Genomic DNA, 20,762 nt, shown 5'->3' with positions numbered 1-20,762 from the left:
TTTCTCAATAGAAAACTCCCTACCTGGGAATCCCCCCTATCCTTTCTCAGACGTCAGGGCTATGGTATTAGTCAGTCTATTGGCCCAGGTCACTGGTTTAGTAGAGTTGTTCACAGGCCTGAATTGCCCTCCTGTGGACATGTATGGTACTGTTATTAGATTGATTGTCAGATCCAGAATCCATCAGTCAGAGTGAAAGAGAGAAATCCCACATCTGCCAGCATGGTACCAGAAATGCCTCAAATCTATATCGATGATCGCAGGAAGGAGAACAAGCTTAAGAAATGGAAAACATGTTGAACAGTGGAGGTAGGGGACGAGCTCATTGTAATGCACCAGCCTGCCCTGATTTAGAAATTCGACATTTACATTTATGGCATTTAGCAGACGCCTTTATCCAAAGCGACTTACAACAAATACATTTGTCTAAGTAAGTGAATCATCTATCCATCAGTCATCATAAGGAAAAGTAATCTATGCTCGGACCAGGGGCTACTGGCAGTCACAATTCCTAGAATTGTATGGAGCCTTACAGAGATGTAAACTGAGTTCTGGGATTCAACTTGTTGTTGGTGTTACTCAGACCAGCCCGTCTGGCACCAACAACCATGCCACGTTCAAAGTCACTTAAATCACCTTTCTTCCCCATTCTGATGCTCGGTTTGAACTTCAGCAGGTCGTCTTGACCATGTCTACATGCCTAAATGCATTGAGTTGCTGCCATGTGATTGGCTGATTAGATATTTGCGTTACTGAGCAGTTGAACAGGTGTACCTAATAAAGTGGCCGGTGAGTGTATGTTATAGTACAATATCAGTGTAGGTGTCGCAGGCTAGTTTCACAGCCGAACACAGGTAGATTCTCCACTGACACCTGAGTGTGTCTGTATGGTTACTTTTCCTCTATGAAAACATTGTTGTGTCCTCAGCATTAGAGAGTGTGCTTTGCTTAGCTATGCTAGTCCTTGCATTACTGAAACAAAAGCATTCACAGAACTGTGTAGCCTATAGCTCAATCCACAAAGTACTGCCAATACACACTGCCTGCTCATGTTCTCATTTGGTTGAAGTCATGAAAAAACAAAAAACAAACACTTAATTGCATGTGAGAATAGAGGACCACAATGGAAATAAGTCCTAGACTTATTATACTGTATTATCCTCAATGAGTTTGAATAAATACATGTTGTATTGTTGAAGAAACTAAACTAAAGTTGCTCCTCTTCTCCCCATCAATGTAACAAGCATTTTGAAATGCCAGAAAGGCTCATCTGACACAAGTAGCCTAGAAGACAAATATGAAACAAACCTCCTGGCTTATAACTAACATCATAGACATGAGTGACCCTCAGCTTTAAAGTCAGTTGGATAGGAATCGGTTACATTCTTTAACACCTCAGGTTTGAAAACATGCTCTGAGACTGAAATGTTAATTCCATTCCAGACTTCCTACAGCTTTCCACCAACCCAGCGAGGGGGGCGTGTCTCCTCAGCGGAATATCCACCATGCCCCGCCCACTCCGCTGCTCGTTGGTCGGCCTGGAAGTCTGTCACCTTTCAGCCTGTCCTTCCCAAGGTAGCCAGAAGGAAAACCTATTCCCAGGGCCCCTCTCTGAAACATCAATATTGTCCTATTTGAGATGAAGATTGAAGTGATGATCATTTGAGTTGAGACACATTTCGAGAAGATGAGACACACCTGAGTGATACAGCGACGTCGCGGTGACAGCTTCAGCGAGCAGCAGGTATGTTTATGGAGAGTTTTGCAGGTGTATTGGTATCGCTCTGCTCCCGTCTGCCTGTGCAGTTTCGGTCGCCAACGGTCCGCTTAAGAGGTGTGAGTTGCATTATGTACTGTATGTATGGGTTAGGGAAATCAAGAGAAGGACACATGTAGATTTAACATAACCATGTACATGTTATTCTCAATACAGCAAAATACAATGAATATTCAGGACAGACTCCCTTTAGTAACAAGTAATACTCACTTCAACAATATATTGTTTTGGAGTTTTAGAACTGCAATTTCATTCAAGGCAGTATGATTGTGAAACTATAGTATTCAGTATGATATCCCATAACTTCATTCTCACTTATTCTCACCGTCGTTTGATCGATCGTTTTTCTAACAGTAAGCTATGTAAATGGAAGCATAAGAAGTGGCCATGCTCATACAGCGTGTTCTATTGAGTGATGCAAGTAAATCTTTTAATCTTGTATATCTAGTAATCTTCGGATCTGATTCATGTTTGCTAATTTGATTAAAGAATATGAGATCGGTAATTGATAGCGCGAAGGAATTTCTCACTGGAGAGAGGCATAGGCATATATTTCAAAACCACTAAGAACTGCTTTTCCATAGCATACAGTTTAAAATGCTTCGAACAGTCTTAAATAGGATATTTCTATTCAAATGAAGGTCGAAATTGACGGGGTACCAACTTTTGTTCGTTGGCGTTTTGGCATACAGTCGAGTGTTGCAGTATGTTCGCTCCTTCACGCCATGTACATTTTTTACATTACATTTATTTTTTTACATTGATGGAATTCAGCAGACGCCTTTATCCAAAGCGACTTACAACAAATACATTTGTTTAAGTAAGTGAATCATCTATCCATCAGTCATCATAAGAAAAAGTGATCTATGCTAGGACCAGGGGCCGGCAGTCACAATGCTAGAATTACTTTTTTTTCTTTTTTCTTTTTAAAATAAATTTATTTACAGTAGAGAAACTGTACAGGGGGGTAGTGGGGATGAAGAGGTCTTTAGGACGGATACAGGGGGATAGTGGAGATGAAGAGGTCTTTCGGAGGGATACAGGGGGGTAGTGGGGATGAAGAGGACTTTAGGACCATGTCTCAAATTGAAGGAATGCTGTCACCTTAGACCCTCTTAAATAATGCAGCTTGGACCTTTCAGGCTAATGACTTTTGTATGTTTAATTTAAAGTGGGAACAAAAACGCCACCATTGTTCTGAGTTGTTTTGGGGGAAACCAGACACTGGGGTTTTGTCCTGTTGCTGAAACTGAAGCACTCATGCGTTCCCAACACACTGCCTCTCTGTGTTCCTGACTGGCAGACTCAGCACTGGTCAGGGCACAGTGCTGCACCCACAGGTCTGCCACCACCACCACCACGGAGTGTGTTATGTGTTTACACACACACTGACTTTACACACACACACACACACACACACACACACACACACACACACACACACACACACACACACACACACACAGTGGGAAGATGTGCAAAAGAGATATACAAACTAAGGGTTTATTACAACAGTGCATCTACAGTATATTGTGCCAACCACTGCCAACCAGTGATGTCATAAAAGGCCCTGTGACACTGTACACACATTCTCACACACACACACACACGCACACACACGCACACACACGCACACACACACACACACACACACACACACACACACACACACACACACACACACACACACACACACACACACACACTGTGACACTGTACACACATTCACACACACACACACACACACACACACACACACACACACACACACACACACACACACACACACACACACACACACACAATGGGAAGATCTGCAAAAGTGATATACAAACTAAGGGTTTATTGCAACAGTGCATCTACAGTATATTGTGCCAACCACTGCCAACCAGTGATGTCATAAAAGGCCCTGTCCAGCAGTCACATGACTCTGAACCAGCCAACCACATTCCTCTGCCTGCCCTGGCCTAGCTGGTCTCTGTCTCAGCTCACTCACATGTCCCACAGCCTGGGACATCACATGGCAGTGTCTATGCCCATCTGGCCATCTGCCTGTCTCACCTAACCCCTCGGCCAGACCTGCCCCCAATCTGCCTGTCTCACCTACCCCCAATCTGCCTGTCTCACCTACCCCCAATCTGCCTGTTTTACCCAAACGCTTGCCCAGACCTACCCCCAATCTGCCTGTCTCACCTAACCCCTCACCCAGACATACCCCCTAGGCAGGTGTAGATCTCGGAGGATTAGGTGAGATGGGAAAGCAATATGGTAGTAGTTCCATCCTGCTCTCTGATAGGCCAGGTGAAAATTCAAATGTTGCCATATCCATTCCACCGGTCCAATCCCCTGAGTTCTCCACAGTAAGTGCATAACGCGAAGGGGCCAAGGGCCAGGGGGCGATTTGGGATGGGGGTGTGGCTGTTTGTTTTCCACATCTAGATTGCATAATTGCACACATCCCAGTGCAAACACCCTTGCTGATGAGTTATTAGAATCGCGCGTGTGTGTGTGTGCATGTGTGTGTGTGTGTGTGTGTGTGTGCGTGCGCGCATACAGTGCCTTCGGAAAGTATTCAGACCCCTTCACTTTTTCCACATTTTGTTGTGTTATAGACTCAATTTAAAATGGATTAAATTACAATAATTTACCATCCTAATCTACACAGTGTGTAATTGATTCCTATGCAAATCAGAGACCCTATAAAAACAAAGATATTAATTGCAAAATTACATTATCTATTATCTATGAACTATTATCCTTGCATTAAGATGGACTCAATTAAACTCTTGAGTTGTTTGTTGATGACATTTCTGCAATTTAACTAATTTTAAGAGTGTCATAGCAAAGGGTCTGAATACTTATGTACATGAGGTATTTCTGTATTTCAATTTGAATAAACGTACTGAAATTTCAGCAAACGTGTCTTCGCTTTGTCATTCTGGGGTATAGTGAGTGGATTGATGGCAAATTGTTTTAATTTAACCCATTTTAAATTGAGTCTATAACACAACAAAATGTGGAAAAAGTGAAGGGGCCTGAATACTTCCCGAAGGCCCCCTGTGTGTGCGTGTGTGTGTGTCTCTTCATTAACCCTCTCACACAGGGACAATAGGATGGGTTTGGGGAGAGGATACAATTAGACCCGAGCCAAGGACAGTATAGGTAAACTGATACCGGATGATGATACGTGAACTCTTGCTCCGTTGAAATTAATCATGCCTCCGCTGTTGTGGCCTGCAGAACAATAGCCTAGCCTAGCGTAGCCTAGCTGCAGCTGCCGGGAGGAAGGAAGGAGTGGAGGTGGGAAGGGATCTGTTTGACATGGAGGCAGGTCCCTGGTTAAACAGTGGAAAGGTACTCCAACAGTGTAGTCTCTGTGTGTGTGTTTGTGTGGATGAGTTCATGTTGGTTTTGTGACTTTCGGTGTGTGACCTGGTCTTGGTAGTATCACCTACTGGTTTGGCTACACACCTTGCAAGTTGGGGAGGTTATCGGGTGGAGAAGAAGGTTAAGCTTGGAGGTCTGAGCTTGTTTTTGCCAATACCAGGGGAGGCTGGTGGTGGTAGAAACTGTCCTCCAATTTCTACCTCGACCAGCCTCCCCTGGCCCATACATGTCATGTCATTCATTCCCCTGAGAAATGCATTCATTATGACACGGTCAGAACAATGCGTTGTTATTCCGATAAGTGTTGGGAATTCTCTGAAACAGGACACTAGGGGCTTTTACAGAAAGGAGTGGGTCGAATGTACTAACATACCCTCATAGGTGTTTCATAGTTCCCACCTTCAGGAAGTACAGCTGTGGTATTCCTGTCATTCCTTCTGTCCTTTGCACCTGTTCACTCTATGTGTTCACTCTAACTGTTGAGAAGTCAAGTTATGAGGAAACTGAGAAACAGAGAGATTAAGAACAGGGAAGGAATTTTCTGAAACTTCTGAGTTTCACTGTGACGTTCCTGACTGGAATAATGGTTGAAAATACAGATTTCTGGCTGCACAAGGTTCATGTGCTGTCAGAATGCTGTCTCCATAGATTAGAAATAAGGCAACTTTAAACATCCCAATGGTCCCTCAAATATGGCACATTCCACCCACCAGGGATCAACTTGACTTGGATGGGAATGTCAGTTCTAGGAATTCTGCCTCAGACTCATTCTGAGAGAGATTAGGAATGATGGAGGCCCACTGAAGGAGTCTGGGATGTCTGACATTCCACACACGCTTGGCTGTGTGCATTCTGGGTAGTCGTCCTAGGAGATAGGAGCGAGAGAGAGACTGCCACAGCCTACAGTTACCTCACACACACACACACACACACACACACACACACACACACACACACACAGACACACACACACACACACTCACCCCTCTACACACACACACACACACACACACACACACACACACACACACACACACCCTCCCCACCCCACCCCGTCTCCTTTCCCCACCTTTAATCTTGTTTCCTCTCTGCAGCAGGCGACCCCAGGTCCTCATCCGGAGGACAGCCATTGTATCTAGACTTGGCAGTCTCTCAGCGGCCGTGAGTTATGGTCCGATCCCCCTTTGTGTGAGAGAGGGAGAGAGAGAGAGAGAGGCTTCTTGGGCCTCCTAGTCTAACAGATGGACCTGAGGGGAAGCAAAAGCCCTGCCACAGGTTATCAGTCTTTCATAGGATGGCCCTCTGTGGCTCAGTTGGTAGAGCATGGTGCAAACAAGGCTTAGGTTGGGGGTTCTATTCCTGCTGGGACCAAATACAGTACCAGTCAAAGGTTTGGACACACCTTCTCATTTTTTTTATTTTTATTATTTTCTATGTTGTAGATTAATATTGAAGACATCAAAACTATGAAGGAACACATATGGAATTATGTAGTAAACAAAAAAGTGTCAAACAAACCAGAATATGTTTTATATTTTTAGATTCTTCAAAGTAGCCACCTTTTGCTTTGATGACAGCTTTGCACACTCTTGGCAAGTTTGTGTCCAAACTTTTGACTGGTACCGTATACTGAAAAATGATGCACTCGCTGCAATGTAAGAGTCTTTGGATAAAAGCGTCAGCTAAATGGCATATGTGCCGTATCTGCGGTGACGACACTGTGGCTGTTCAGCTTATCGGAGGGCCACACCCATCCTGTTGTCTGGCCCAATAGGATCCTAACACGTGACCCCTGGGGGGGGTCATGTGTCACCGGTTAATCCACCGTGATTGGTTGTTTCCCAATAGTCACCCTAGCGGGTCGTTGCTTCATTCTTAGCGCCAGGCTAGTGCAGATATCGGACCACCGCCGAGATTCCCGCCACGCCACGCCACGCACACACCCTCCGTACAGCGTCCGTGAACGTCGCCCACCTCAGTTACGACCTGCTTCTACTACTACTACTACTACTACTATACTACCACTACTACTGCTACTACTACCACTACTACTACTACTACTACTACTACTATACTACCACTACTACTGCTACTACTACTACTACTACTACTATACTACCACTACTACTGCTACTACTACCACTACTACTACTACTACTACTACTACTATACTACCACTACTACTGCTACTACTACTACTATACTACCACTACTACTACTACTATACTACCACTACTACTGCTACTACTACTACTATACTACCACTACTACTACTACTATACTACCACTACTACTGCTACTACTACTACTACTACTACTACTACTACTACTATACTACTACTAATACTACTACTACTACTACTACTACTACTACTACTATACTACCACTACTACTGCTACTACTACTACTATACTACCACTACTACTACTACTATACTACCACTACTACTGCTACTACTACTACTACTACTACTACTACTACTACTACTACTACTACTACTACTACTACTACTACTACTACCACCACTACTACTACTACTACTACTACTACTACTACTACTACCACCACTACTACTACTACTACTACTATACTACCACTACTACTGCTACTACTACCACTACTACTACTACTACTACAACTACTATACTACTACTAATACTACTACTACTACTACTACTACTACTACTACTACTATACTACCACTACTACTACTACTACTACTACTACTACTACTACTACTACTATACTACCACTACTACTACTACTACTACTATACTACCACTACTACTACTACTACTACTACTACTACTACTACTACTATACTACCACTACTACTACTGCTACCACTACTACTACTACTACTACTACTACCACTACTACTACTACTACTAATACTACTACTACTACTACTACTACTACTACTACTACTACTACTATACTACTACTACTACCACTACCACTACTACTTCTACTACTACTGGGTCCTGGCATGCAGAGTCGCTGTAAAAGCGACCGGACGCTGCTGCTTATCCACGGCGGGGGTTTCGACGACAAAGACTACAAAGACTACAAAGTCTCAGGCTTTTGTAAACGTATTGAGAGACCCGGGCCAGGGTGTGTGTGAACCAGAGCCTCTGTACTTCCCTTCCATTCTGCCAGCCAGCCCCTGCCAGCCAGCCAGCCAGCCAGCCAGCTTGCCCTCTGTACCTCCCTCCATCCCTCCATCCCTCCATCCCTCCATCCCTCCATTCAGCCCAGGCCAGCTAAGGTTTCATAGCCTCTGATGAAGAGGTGTGTGTGACGACCCGTCACCGGGACTTTAGATAGTGGCGGCGGCGGCGGCGGTGGCGGTGGTAATAACGCTTGTCCTATTCGCTCATAGAAGAGGCATCTGCCGTACGCTGACAGGAACCTGAGGACAGGGGGATGTCCAGGGCGAGAGAGAGGGAGGGGGGGGGGAGAGAGAGAGAGGGAGAGAGAGGGGGGGAGAGAGAGAGAGAGAGAGGGAGAGGGGGGATAGAGAGAGAGAGGGAGAGAGAGGGGGGGGAGAGAGAGAGGGAGAGGGGGGAGAGAGAGAGAGACAGGGGGGAGAGGGAGAGAGAGAGACAGAGAGAGAGAGAGAGACAGAGAGAGGGGTGAGAGGGAGAGAGAGAGACAGAGAGAGAGAGAGACAGAGAGAGAGAGAGGAGGAGAGAGGGGGGAGAGGGAGAGAGAGAGAGAGGTATCTCTGTGTTGTCTCTCTTCTCCGTCAGCTGTTCAACAGGTTGTCTGGCCCGTCGCTATTGGCCGAGATCCCGTTCCGAGTACAGCCAATCACACTGCTCCTCAGCCCTCTCCCTTTGGCCTTCCTTTTGATATTTCGTTCTTAATCGCGTCGGTCTTATCTTCTACTTTCTCTCTCTCTGTCTCTCTGTCTCTCTGTCTCTCTCTCTCTCTCTCTCTCTCCCTCTCTCTCTCTGTCTCTCTCTCTCTCTCTCCTCTGCATGTGTGTGTGCACACCCCCCCTCTCTCTCACTCCAGGTTACAAAGTTCAGGGAGTGTTACAGCTACACTGAGGCAATGCAGCAGAGCAGGGTGAAGTTTAATCTCTTGTGTGTGTTTGCTTGCTCAGCCTAGCCTCCTAGCCTCCTAGCCTCCTAGCCTCCTAGCTCCTAGCTCCTAGCTCCTAGCCTGGCCTCAGCTGTGCTCTGAGGGGAGCCAACCTTCAGTGCTAACAGGTGCCCTTTGTGACCAGCCAGAATGGGAGATTACAAATCACTTGACTCCTCATAATGATCATGATTATGATTTCCATAAGCAGCCCCATTATGCTGCTTAAGGCTGTTCCACTCTTATCATATGATGCTTTTGAAAGGGAGTTGGCAGCGACACAATGGTAGAACACCAGGGGCTGTGGTTTTAGGTGGAGGTGGGGGTGGAAGTCTATAATCATCGGGACACGTTTGACGTCCGTTGGTTCTTTCAGGCCTCTGGTTCTAAGTGGTGGGGGGTGATGGGGGGGGTTAATGAGGTGGAGGGTAGGGGGGTGTGAGGGGGTGTTTGGGGGGGGGGTGGCATTAAACACTGGAGGAATAAGTAGGGTTGAAACAGCGGCCAAATGAGAACGGCAGAATCCCTGCTTAGGCGTGATCACGTGGCCGACATTCACACACGTCCTCCTCCCCCTCCTCTTCCTCCCCCCCCCCTCCTCCTCCTCTTCCTCCCTCGTCATCGAAAGCTGAGGCAGACGTTTGATATAACCACTGTGGATGACATTAGCATTGACGTTATCAATTGACGTTATCAATTCAATGGAATTTGGTTAAAATGCATACTGTTTTTTGCAATGACATTCAACTTTGTTTGAATTTGATTTCGTCACAAACGCAAACGTAATAACAGTAAGACCACTGTATTCATCAGGAGATAATGGTCAATGTTAATCATCGTCATTGCCAAAAGGGAAGTTGACTTTGAACAGTTTATCCTTGGTCTTTCATGGCTGTTGCCTTATTTTGCAATGCAAATCTGTCGCAAGACTCCAGTAGTCAAATGTCCACCTGGGCAGAGTTGACTTCTACCCTCTGGCTGTGTGTCAGGTTGCTGCACGGCCTTTTCATGAACAAACGCTATTGTCACAAATTAAAGGATTGGATTATTTTTTTAATATATGTTTTTTGGGCATTTCTGCTTTATTGGGATAGAGACAGTAGAGATTGATAGGAAGGATGGAAGAGAGAGGAGGGATGACATGCAAGATATGTCGAGGGTCGGAATCGAACCAGGAACCTTGCGATTGCCACTAAGCGCCCCCAAAGGATTGGATTCTAGTCATTCTTCGGAGGACATCCTCTGGCCTCATTCACCAGCTGTAGAGTAACGACCCATGTTTCTGTTGGCTCCTTTCTCTGATTGGTCCAAACGGGACGTCAGCTAGTCCAAAACAACATGTACTGTGTGATGTACAGCATGGTTGATTCTTTCTGCTTTTTTCACAAGGAGGTGAGTGAGTTTGTGGACCGTGCTGCCTAATGGCTTCTGTTCACCATCAGAACAGGAATGACCCGGTTTCTCTTTGCTCCTCTCTCTGATATCTGATCTCTGATCTCAACCAGATATGACGTAAGCTTGTCCCACCCTCTCTTGTTTTTTCACGAGGAGGTGAGTGACTTTGTGGACTGTGCTACCCAAGTATGTCCCACCTGCGGTCTACCTGATCATGTGTCCCACCTGTGTGAGCTAATGATGAGGTAAGGCGGTGAGCTAATCGTATCAAGTAGGTCAGGAGGTCTGTCTGTCTACAGGTGGGTTGTTATAACAAAGCAGAGATTGGACTCTGGGTGGGTCCACGATTCTGTGCTACTGTGGATCATGTGCTGTACAAGGTTGTGTCATGAGTCTGTTCCTTGGACGTTGGAGAGAGAGGGAGGGATAGAGAGGTAGAGAGAGAGAGGTAGAGAGAGAGAGGTAGAGAGAGAGAGAGAGAGAGAGAGAGAGAGAGATGTCTATGGGAGGACTCATTTGGGTGGTAGCCTCTAGCATGGACGCCCGTTGATGGGTTTACCTTAGCAACGAGATAGCCCTATGTTCTGATGAAGCCTGAGTGTAATTACTCTTGCATCATGTGACCATCAGCTCCATTGCGAATTTAACTGAAAGGCCATTTTGAGCCAACCTCAGATTCTTAGATATTGTACTGTAAGCGTCTCTGTGAAATCTGATGCTGGCACTCGTTTAGGTATTTGGCACCGTTTCTCGTCTCATATTTTCGCCGTGAAAAACAAGAATGTTACATAATGCGTCCTCAAAAAAAATATGGCTTTGCCCTTCTTTTATGATCTAACAAAGCCTGATGGCATGGCATGAGATAAGCAGGAGTGTGCTTAGTGGAGTGCTGATCTAGCACCACATCCCTCCTGACCGTGGCATCTTACCCATCACAGTCTAAAGGCCAAACTGATCTGAGGTCAGCGCTCCTCCTACTCTTTATGACCCTTTATGAACACAGGACCTGAAGGGTAGTAGCTTAACCTTGCTAAGGGTCGTAGTAGTAGCTTAATCTTGTTAAGGGTAGTAGTAGTAACTAACCTTACTAAGGGTAGTAGTAGTAGCTTAACCTTGCTACGGGTAGTAGTAGTAGCTTAACCTTGCTAAGGGTTGTAGTAGTAGCTTAATCTTGTTAAGGGTAGTAGTAGTAACTAACCTTACTAAGGGTAGTAGTAGTAGCTTAACCTTGCTACGGGTAGTAGTAGTAGCTTAACCTTGCTAAGGGTAGTACTAGTAACTAACCTTGCCCTCTGATTGGCTTAATGAAATATTGACCGTTTAAGCCTTGTACCTGTCCAACTTCTTTCTTTCTGCAATCTGCACCTTTCTTATGCCTAGGGAGTAGGGCAGGAGAGGCTGGTGGAGGTAGAAATCGGAGGATGGGTTCATGAAACACGTATGAGCCCTTCCTCCGATTTCTACCTCCGCCAGCCTCCCCTGGTCTACGCCTGTTCTCCTGTCCGAGGTCCGGTGGGGAAAGAATGTGTGGAACACAAGCCAGTATTTGTATTCCCATCTCCCAATAGAGATTGGACCTTATCTATATACAGTCACACAATGACATAACTCACTGTGTACCAGCCGGGCCTATTTGCTCTACAGGCACCTACGTAGCCACCTGCTTTTCCTTGCATTCCTGTCCTTGTATAATTGGCAGGGCTCCAGTGATAAGGCCCTGGGCGAGACTTACTGCCATGCTGGCATTATGAAGTCACATGACACCTCACATTGTCATGCTAGCAAAGATCATTAGATATGCCATTTAGCTGACGCTTTTATCCAAAGCGACTTACATCGCAGTGAGTGTTTCTCAGTATGTACGGTCCCAGCGGGAATCGAACCCACAACCTCAGCGTTGTTGGCGCCATGCTCTACCGACTGAGCCACAGAGGACCATCACCCCGCCGACCTGAGGTCGTCACCACGTTTTCTACCCTTTTTCCATTGTCCTCCGGAAACAAACCGTCATCTCCCTCGAGGACCCGACACTCCCCTGTTGTGCTTCGTGCGTTGTTGTTGTGGTGTCCGCTGTGCTCCTCCCGTCTCCTCGAAAAGAACATCACTTTTAATATCCTCACAGTAGACAGACGTAGATCGGGGAGTGGTATAACGGTGGGATACAGGTCATTGGGTAGAGGTAGACACATGACCTGGATCCCTGGAGCGTTACAGGAAGCCATGAAGCAGCCTGGTAATAAGGCCGGTTAGCCTGCTGCTATCGCTAACCCCTGTGGTGGCTCAGGAGCTGTGAAAGCCTGAGCGGGGTGTGTGATTGTGAAATGATTGTGGATGTGCCAGATCTTTGATTTGAAGGTGTAACTAAAGTAGGGAAGGACTCTTGATACCTCAAACAAAGTTGGTGGAAGATCTACAGTATCTACTGCGTCCATTACATCGATAGTGCTCCGATATAGTTATTATTATGTTATTACTATATTACAACACAGTAATTACTATGTGCCGATGATTATAACGACGACATGCTGCTCTGTTACATAGTCTACAAGGACGCATTGACTCTAGCTTCTGTCCAATAGGCTGCTTTCTACCTTCTCTCCAATAGGCTGCTTTCTACCTTCTGTCCAATAGGCTGCTTTCTATCTTCTGTCCAATAGGCTGCTTTCTATCTTCTGTCCAATAGGCTGCTTTCTACCTTCTATAGGCTGCTTTCTACCTTCTGTCCAATAGGCTGCTTTCTATCTTCTGTTCATTAGGCTGCTTTCTAGCTTCTGCCCAATAGGCTGCTTTCTAACTTCTGTCCAATCGGCTGCTTTCTATCTTCTGTCCAATAGGCTGCTTTTTCACCATGTAAGAAACTTGTAAAATAATCATGAAAACTGAGAGAACGTTCCCTTTAACGTTTGGGCCTGAGAATGTCGACATCTTTGACGTACTGGATAATATGACTGCTGACAGGGGCCTCTCTCTCTCTCTCTCTCTCTCTCTCTTTCTCTCTTTCTCTCTCTGTCTCTCTCTCTCTCTCTCTCTCTTTCTCTCTCTCTCTCTCTCTCCCTCTCTCTCTCTCTCTCTCTCTCCCTCTCTCTCTCTCTCTCTCTCTCTCTCTCTCTCTCCCCCATCTCTCTCACTCTCTCTCTCTCTCTCTCACTCTCTCTCTCTCTCTCACTCTCTCTCTCTCTCTCCCTCTCTCTCTCTCTCTCTCCCCCCCATCTCTCTCACTCTCTCTCTCTCTCTCTCTCTCCCTCTCTCCCCCCCATCTCTCTCACTCTCTCTCTCTCTCTCTCTCTCTCTCTCTGTCTCTCTCTCTCTCTCTCTCTCACTCTCTCTCCCCTCCGATTGCCCTGTGTGGCAGGACATGTGCTTGTCTCTTTAGGGGCATTCATTCAGTGCCTACCCAGAAAGAGGCTGTGGTTCTGAGGCCCCGCTGCGGTACAATGGCTGGCTCTGGGGCCACCAGGGGAACAGTTATTTGTCTGTGGCTTATGAATTATGTAACGATACAGGGACAGATAGCGGAGGGGACTCTCACTGAGGCCAGCTGGCCAGCCTAGCGGAGGAGACTCTCCCTCTCTCTGTCCCTTTCACACCACATTGCTAGGAAAATGCCGGAAAATGTATGAGATGCCGGATTTTAGTTCCTACAGTCACAGACTTTTAACAAGTCATCCTGTCGCTCCATGTTGTGGTGATGAGGTTATAAACACATGGTATCTATACTAGTGCTGTAGTGATTGCTCAGTCAGGGGAGGCTGGTGGAGGTAGAAATCGGAGGACGGGCTCATTGTAATGCATGGAATGGAATAAGGAATGGTATCAAGCACCCGTTTGTTGGGGTAAGACAGCGGTCTTACTGGATTACCGTGGGCCGTATCCGCTGTCTGTGGCTTCCATCATGTTACTACGTGGTGTCATGTAAACCCATCATAATGCTTCTGGCTAAACCCTCAACGGCCAAACTGTCTGTCTGTAGAGTACCGAGGAGCTCACCTACTTCCCGTGTCCACTTTCAAATTCCTCTCGAATTTCGCCATAGGCATTCTATCAGTGGTGATTTATACCATTTGAAAGCATGAACCAGAGCCATTCAACAACTTCGCAGATTAATCACTCATATCTTATGACTCTTATTCTTGAAGAACGACCGTTGTGACTCTTAAGATGGTAGAGTTACGAGACCGTGTTCGAAATGGGTTCTCATTTATTGTATTTCTGGGCGCACTTTGAAGATTCCGGCCAAAATAACAAATCTGGGAAATTTCTGTAATCATTCATTGAACGCTGAACCTACTGTATAAGAATGACTAGAAAAAATCCAGACGGAGAAAATGAATTTGGAATGTTTGTGTGGACCCAGAAGTGACGACTCACCTCAGTACTGTATATTGTTCTGGGTAGAGGGGGTTATATATGCCATTTAGCTGACGCTTTTATCCAAAGACTCTTACATTGCAGTGAGTGCATACATTTCAGTATGTATGGTCCCAGCAGGAATTAAACCCACAACCTAAGCATTATTAGCGCCATGCTCTACCAGCGCCATGCTCTACTGAGCCACAGAGGACCACGGGGTAGAGGGGGTTAGGCTTAGGGATGCACCTCAGGACTGTATATTGTTCTGGGTAGAGGGGGTTAGGGTTAGGGTTAAGCTTAGGGTTAGGCTTAGGGACCTACATCAGCCCCTTGTCCTGTCAGGAAGTGGGTCAATTGTTTTCTGTTTGTTTTGGCCTGTACTCTCTGCCCTTTCACACACTCCGTGGCCTGCTTTCTCTCTGCTGTTGTGTCACCCTGGTGATGGAATAAGCTAATGCTTAATGTCCATGTGTGTGTGTGTGTGTGTGTGTGTGTGTGCGTGTGTGGGTGTGTGTGCGTGTGTGTGTGTATGTGTGTGCGTTTCTGTACGTATGTGTGTGTGTGTGTGTGTGTGTGTGTGTGTGTGTGTGTGTGTTATTCTCAGAATTGTACAGAAACAGGTATTAAAAACATGCTACTGTATTTGCTGTTTTCCTGGAGATGGCCCAGTTCCACAAAGGTTGTCTTGGGAGGCCTTGGTCTCGCTGGTTTGCAAGATCTAGGTCTGTTACCCTAAATAAACGAACATGTCCTGCAGGCAGCTGCCTCATATTGTTTGAGTGGGGAGTAATATCTAGTTTAACCCCCTTCCCCTGTGTCATATTGTCAGTGTTCTGCCTCCAGGGGACTGCAGGGTTATTTAATACCAAAGTAATTGTCTCTGCAGTGGCCACTTGAAAGGAGTAGGATGTTCAGTTCATCGTGTGTAAAAGCCTCCTCTGTTTCCACCCAGCAGTAGGCTCCCAGGTACGGTGTTCTCTCTCTGCAGGTTAATGTTTGACCGGGTTCAGCTCCGGGAGGATTCACAATGCTTAACTCTGGGTATTTTTATAGTCCAGAACGTTCCCGAAATGCTCTCAGTGTGTTAAACAGTTAAATATCAACTGGCAATGCCCTCCTCCTGGTGGTGAGGGCAGATTCCTCTCTGGTACAGAGGAGGCTGGTGGAGGTAGAAATCGGAGGTAATGCATGAAACGGAACACACGCGTTTGATACCATTCCTCGTTCCGTTCTATGAATTACAATGAGCCCGTCCTCCGATTTCTACCCCCGCCAGCCTCCCTTACAATGAACGTACTGTAGCGCTGATGTCTCTGGTCTTGCTCAGTGACCACATTCCTGTATTAATCTGTGAGAATGTGGGTCTTATTAGAGCCTGTTAGCCCTACAGTGTAATTGTCACCCGGAGGGGGGGGGGCATTGTTACGAGGGGCCGAGGACTGGTAACATTTCCCTTTGCTGCTCCTCCGTCTGAACAAACACTCAAGCCCCTTCCACCTTTTCAAAAAGCACTTCCTCCCAGGGCTTGTTTGATCTGTCTCAATGGTGCTGTGGGATCTTTCTCTCTCTCTCTGTCTCTCTCTCTCTCTCTCTCTCTCTCTCTCTCTCTCTCTCTCTCTCTCTCTCATGGAGACACTGTGGGACTCTGAGGGAAAGTCCGGAGGGTCGGTTCAAGTATGCATTCCACCATCCATTTCCCCCCCCCCTCTCTCTCTTTCTCTCTCTCTCTTTCTCTCTCTCTCTCTCTCTCTCTCTCTCTCTCCCTCTCTCTCTCTCCCTATCTCTTCAAAAGCATTGATATTTGCATATGTATTATGACATATCGGTTCACAAGTTTGTATGGTCTTAGGGCTGTAGAGTCTACAGTAACTTCTGTTTGTTTAACTAAGACTCTCGAGCAATTCCATGGCTTGCAAGAGGAACTTAGATTGGTTAAAATATCCAAACTGCAATATCAGTGTTTGAATAGGACAGGTGCTCCATTGAAAACTGCAGGATATAGAACTGGTGTTTGTTTTAGGATCCCAGAAAGTAGAACATCATAGAACATTCTAGAATGCAGAACACAGAAGTGGTGTTCCTTTCTGGTCCGGTCCCCTCAAGACAACATGATCCATTTATCTCCTCGGTCAGAAGTTAGGCAAGTCCTCCTCTCCTCCTCCTCCTCCTCCTCCTCCTCCCCTCATCATTAGGTGTAAAGGCTAATGCGCTTAGCCGCTGGCGATGACATCAGTGAGGAGGAGGCTGCCTGTCGACTTCACGGTGGTCTGGTCCTGTGGCAGAGGAATGGAGGTCAACCTGGAAGAATCAGTACCTATGAAAGCCTAAATCATGCACTCTCTGAATTCCTTCCATCCTCCCTCCCTCTCTCCCTTCCTTCCATCCTCCCTCCCTTCCTCCCTCCCTCCCTCCCTCCCTCCCTCCCTCCGGCCTTGCAATCAAATCTTCTTACTGAGACTGTGAACGCTGACAACTGTAGAGAAATGTTAACAATTGTTTTTAGTTTTTTTAACTTTTAAACTATTTCTTCTCCACCCCCTTCTCTTTATGAATGCTTGTCTGTGATTGGGTGCGACAGAGACTTGTTGCCGTGTCATGGTCAGTTAAGCCTGTCTTGAATGGTTCCACCTACGCATCGCTGTTAGAGGTCTCGGTTAAAGTGGATGTAGGCAATGAACCTAATGAAGGGGGAGAGTGGCAAGTAATAACAAGTTATAACAAGTTATAACAAGTAATAACAAGTTATAACAAGTCTACTTAGGCAGAGTCAACGCAACATCGCTAAACCACGGCTTCACTCAAAGCTGCCCTGTCACATGACCGTTAGTTGTCACATGACCTTTGGTTGTCACACGATTCTGCGCCCCTGTGAACAGATCATGTACACACTGAGCCAAACAACAGGTAGATGTTGTTTTCAGCGCTGAGGCTCTACAGGGCGTGTGTGAGTGTGTGTGAGTGTGTGTGAGTGGGTGTGAGTGGGTGTGAGGGGATAAGAATAGTCCTCCTCTGCCGTGGTAATAGCCCTCTGTGTGTCCCTAAGCCTTTGTGAGTCATCGGTGGGCTGATGCGCAGGTGGGACTGGCAGGAGTTCACAGAGGTGACAGCGACTCCGCGCACGTGCACACACACACACACACACACACACACACACACACACACACACACACACACACACACACACACACACACACACACACAGGGGAGGTGGCAGTCTTTTGATTAGAGTTCACACACACACACACACACACACACACACAAAAACACACACACACACACACACACACACACACACACACACACACTCAAACACACACACACACACACATACATACACACACACACAAAAACACACACTCAAACACACACACACACACACACACACACACACACAAAAACACACACACTCAACACACACACACACACACACACACACACACACACACACACACACACACACACACACACACACACACACACACACAGTGTGCCTGACACTAGACCACTAGACATTCAAAAATGTTAGCCTAGCGAGCACCGAAATCAAAAACAAAAAAACCCCCACCATGACCAGGTAATCCAGGAAATGCGGGCTTGTATGATATCTTACTGAAACATTTTCCCAGCTAAGACTATGTATAAGGAGCCTGTTTGCAGTTGACCATAAGATCAAGTTAAACAGGTCTTCTTTGTAGTCAGGTAAGCTAAGCTTTAAGCCCTCAAACATTCTGTCATTGTATATAAATGCCGTTCAGAGTCTGAGGTTACAGCTCCAGCAGTGGTCTAGGTGTGATGGAATGCTATAAGCATATCATGTTGTTAATTCATTTAGCGCAGAGGGTGAATGAAGTCACCCAAATTGTTCTAGTGTGCCATGGGTGACTGTATTCACCAAAAAAAGAGTACAGTAGAGTAGAGAGGAGAGGAGAGGAGAGGAGGAGAGAGGAGGGGAGAGGAGGAGGGGAGGGGAGAGGAGAGGAGGAGAGAGGAGGGGAGGGGAGAGGAGTAGAGAAGAGGAAGAGGGGAGGGGAGGGGAGGGGAGGGGAGAGGAGGGGAGGGGAGGGCAGAGGAGGAGAGAGGGGGAGGGGAGTAGAGAGGAGGGGAGAGGAGAGGAGTGGAGAGGAGGGGAGAGGGGGAGAGGAGGGGAGAGGAGGAGGGGAGGGAAGGGAAGGGAAGGGAAGGGGGGGTCCATGTCCGTCTTTGTGAGTGTTTGCCCCAACCCCCCACCCCTTCTGCTTGGCCAGTCTCCATGTGCCACTGAGGACCCTGGGAATGAATGGCGGCCGGCCCTGCGTTTCTTTGAAGCCAGGAATGCGAGGCTCTTTTTTTTTTCTTTTCTTTTCTTCCTTCTTCTTCTTCTTCTTCTTCTTCTTCTTCTTCTTCTTCTTCTTCTTCTTCTTCTTCTTCTTCTTCTTCTTCTTCTTCTTCTGTTCAGGCAGCACTAGCTATCTGCGCCGCAACATTCCCCTCCGCTGCCCGCCCTCGCTGTGTGAGGCGGGCATCGCAGGCAGACCGCCGCAGCCTCCCGGACGGGGAGGGGAGAGAGGGACTCACTGGAGCCCTTCTCACTCACTCACTCACCGCCTCTCCTGGTCAGCTTGTTTTTAGCCCTTGTTTTATGACACTGAAAAGTGTTGTTTTATGACACTGGAAAGTGTTGTTTTATGACACAGGAAAGTATTGTTTTATGACACTGAAACTAGGAAATCTAGAAGTCAAGTCAACTGTATATTTAGTATGACTTTCTTCTCATGTGGAGTACAACTTTGACAGAGCATTTGGTAAGTGACTCTTGAGTTTCCTTCCCAATACTCTGCAAAGTGAATTCCATTTAGGGTGGGGACACTGGGTATGATATTAGCTGAAGTTGGAAGTCCAGTCTGTGTAACTGTTAATCCAGGGAACTAGTTCAGTGTTCCTGTTGTTCTGGGTAGTCTGGTGTGCGTGTGAGGGGTTTTGTTCTGGGTAGTCTGGTGTGCGTGTGAGGGGTTTTGTTCTGGGTAGTCTGGTGTGCGTGTGAGGGGTGTTGTTCTGGGTAGTCTGGTGTGCGTGTGAGGGGTGTTGTTCTGGGTAGTCTGGTGTGCGTGTGAGGGGTTTTGTTCTGGGTAGTCTGGTGTGCGTGTGAGGGGTTTTGTTCTGGGTAGTCTGGTGTGCGTGTGAGGGGTTTTGTTCTGGGTAGTCTGGTGTGCGTGTGAGGGGTGTTGTTCTGGGTAGTCTGGTGTGCGTGTGAGGGGTTTTGTTCTGGGTAGTCTGGTGTGTGTGTGAGGGGTGTTGTTCTGGGTAGTCTGGTGTGCGTGTGAGGGGTGTTGTTCTGGGTAGTCTGGTGTGCGTGTGAGGGGTTTTGTTCTGGGTAGTCTGGTGTGCGTGTGAGGGGTGTTGTTCTGGGTAGTCTGGTGTGCGTGTGAGGGGTTTTGTTCTGGGTAGTCTGGTGTGCGTGTGAGGGGTGTTGTTCTGGGTAGTCTGGTGTGCGTGTGAGGGGTGTTGTTCTGGGTAGTCTGGTGTGCGTGTGAGGGGTGTTGTTCTGGGTAGTCTGGTGTGCGTGTGAGGGGTGTTGTTCTGGGTAGTCTGGTGTGCGTGTGAGGGGTGTTGTTCTGGGTAGTCTGGTGTGTGTGTGAGGGGTGTTGTTCTGGGTAGTCTGGTGTGCGTGTGAGGGGTGTTGTTCTGGGTAGTCTGGTGTGCGTGTGAGGGGTGTTGTTCTGGGTAGTCTGGTGTGCGTGTGAGGGGTGTTGTTCTGGGTAGTCTGGTGTGTGTGTGAGGGGTGTT

At 46.9% G+C, this 20,762-nt stretch overlaps 1 protein-coding gene across 1 annotated transcript in view; it reads left to right on the top strand.

Moving 5' to 3' along the window:
* The first annotated feature begins 1,606 nt into the window (after positions 1-1,606).
* The window catches only part of shroom1 (shroom family member 1), a 34,451-nt gene continuing 15,295 nt past the window's right edge, over positions 1,607-20,762 (top strand). Inside the window, exon 1 of the mRNA XM_083665324.1 lies at positions 1,607-1,744. The gene's annotated coding sequence lies outside the window, so the exon portion shown is untranslated. The remainder of the gene's footprint in view (positions 1,745-20,762) is intronic.

This window comes from Argentina silus (genome assembly GCF_951799395.1).
Source record: "Argentina silus genome assembly, chromosome: 2".
Classification (NCBI taxonomy): Eukaryota; Metazoa; Chordata; class Actinopteri; order Argentiniformes; family Argentinidae; genus Argentina; species Argentina silus.
Note: the sequence above shows the minus strand (reverse complement) of the source record. Positions and strands in the feature narration are given on the sequence as shown.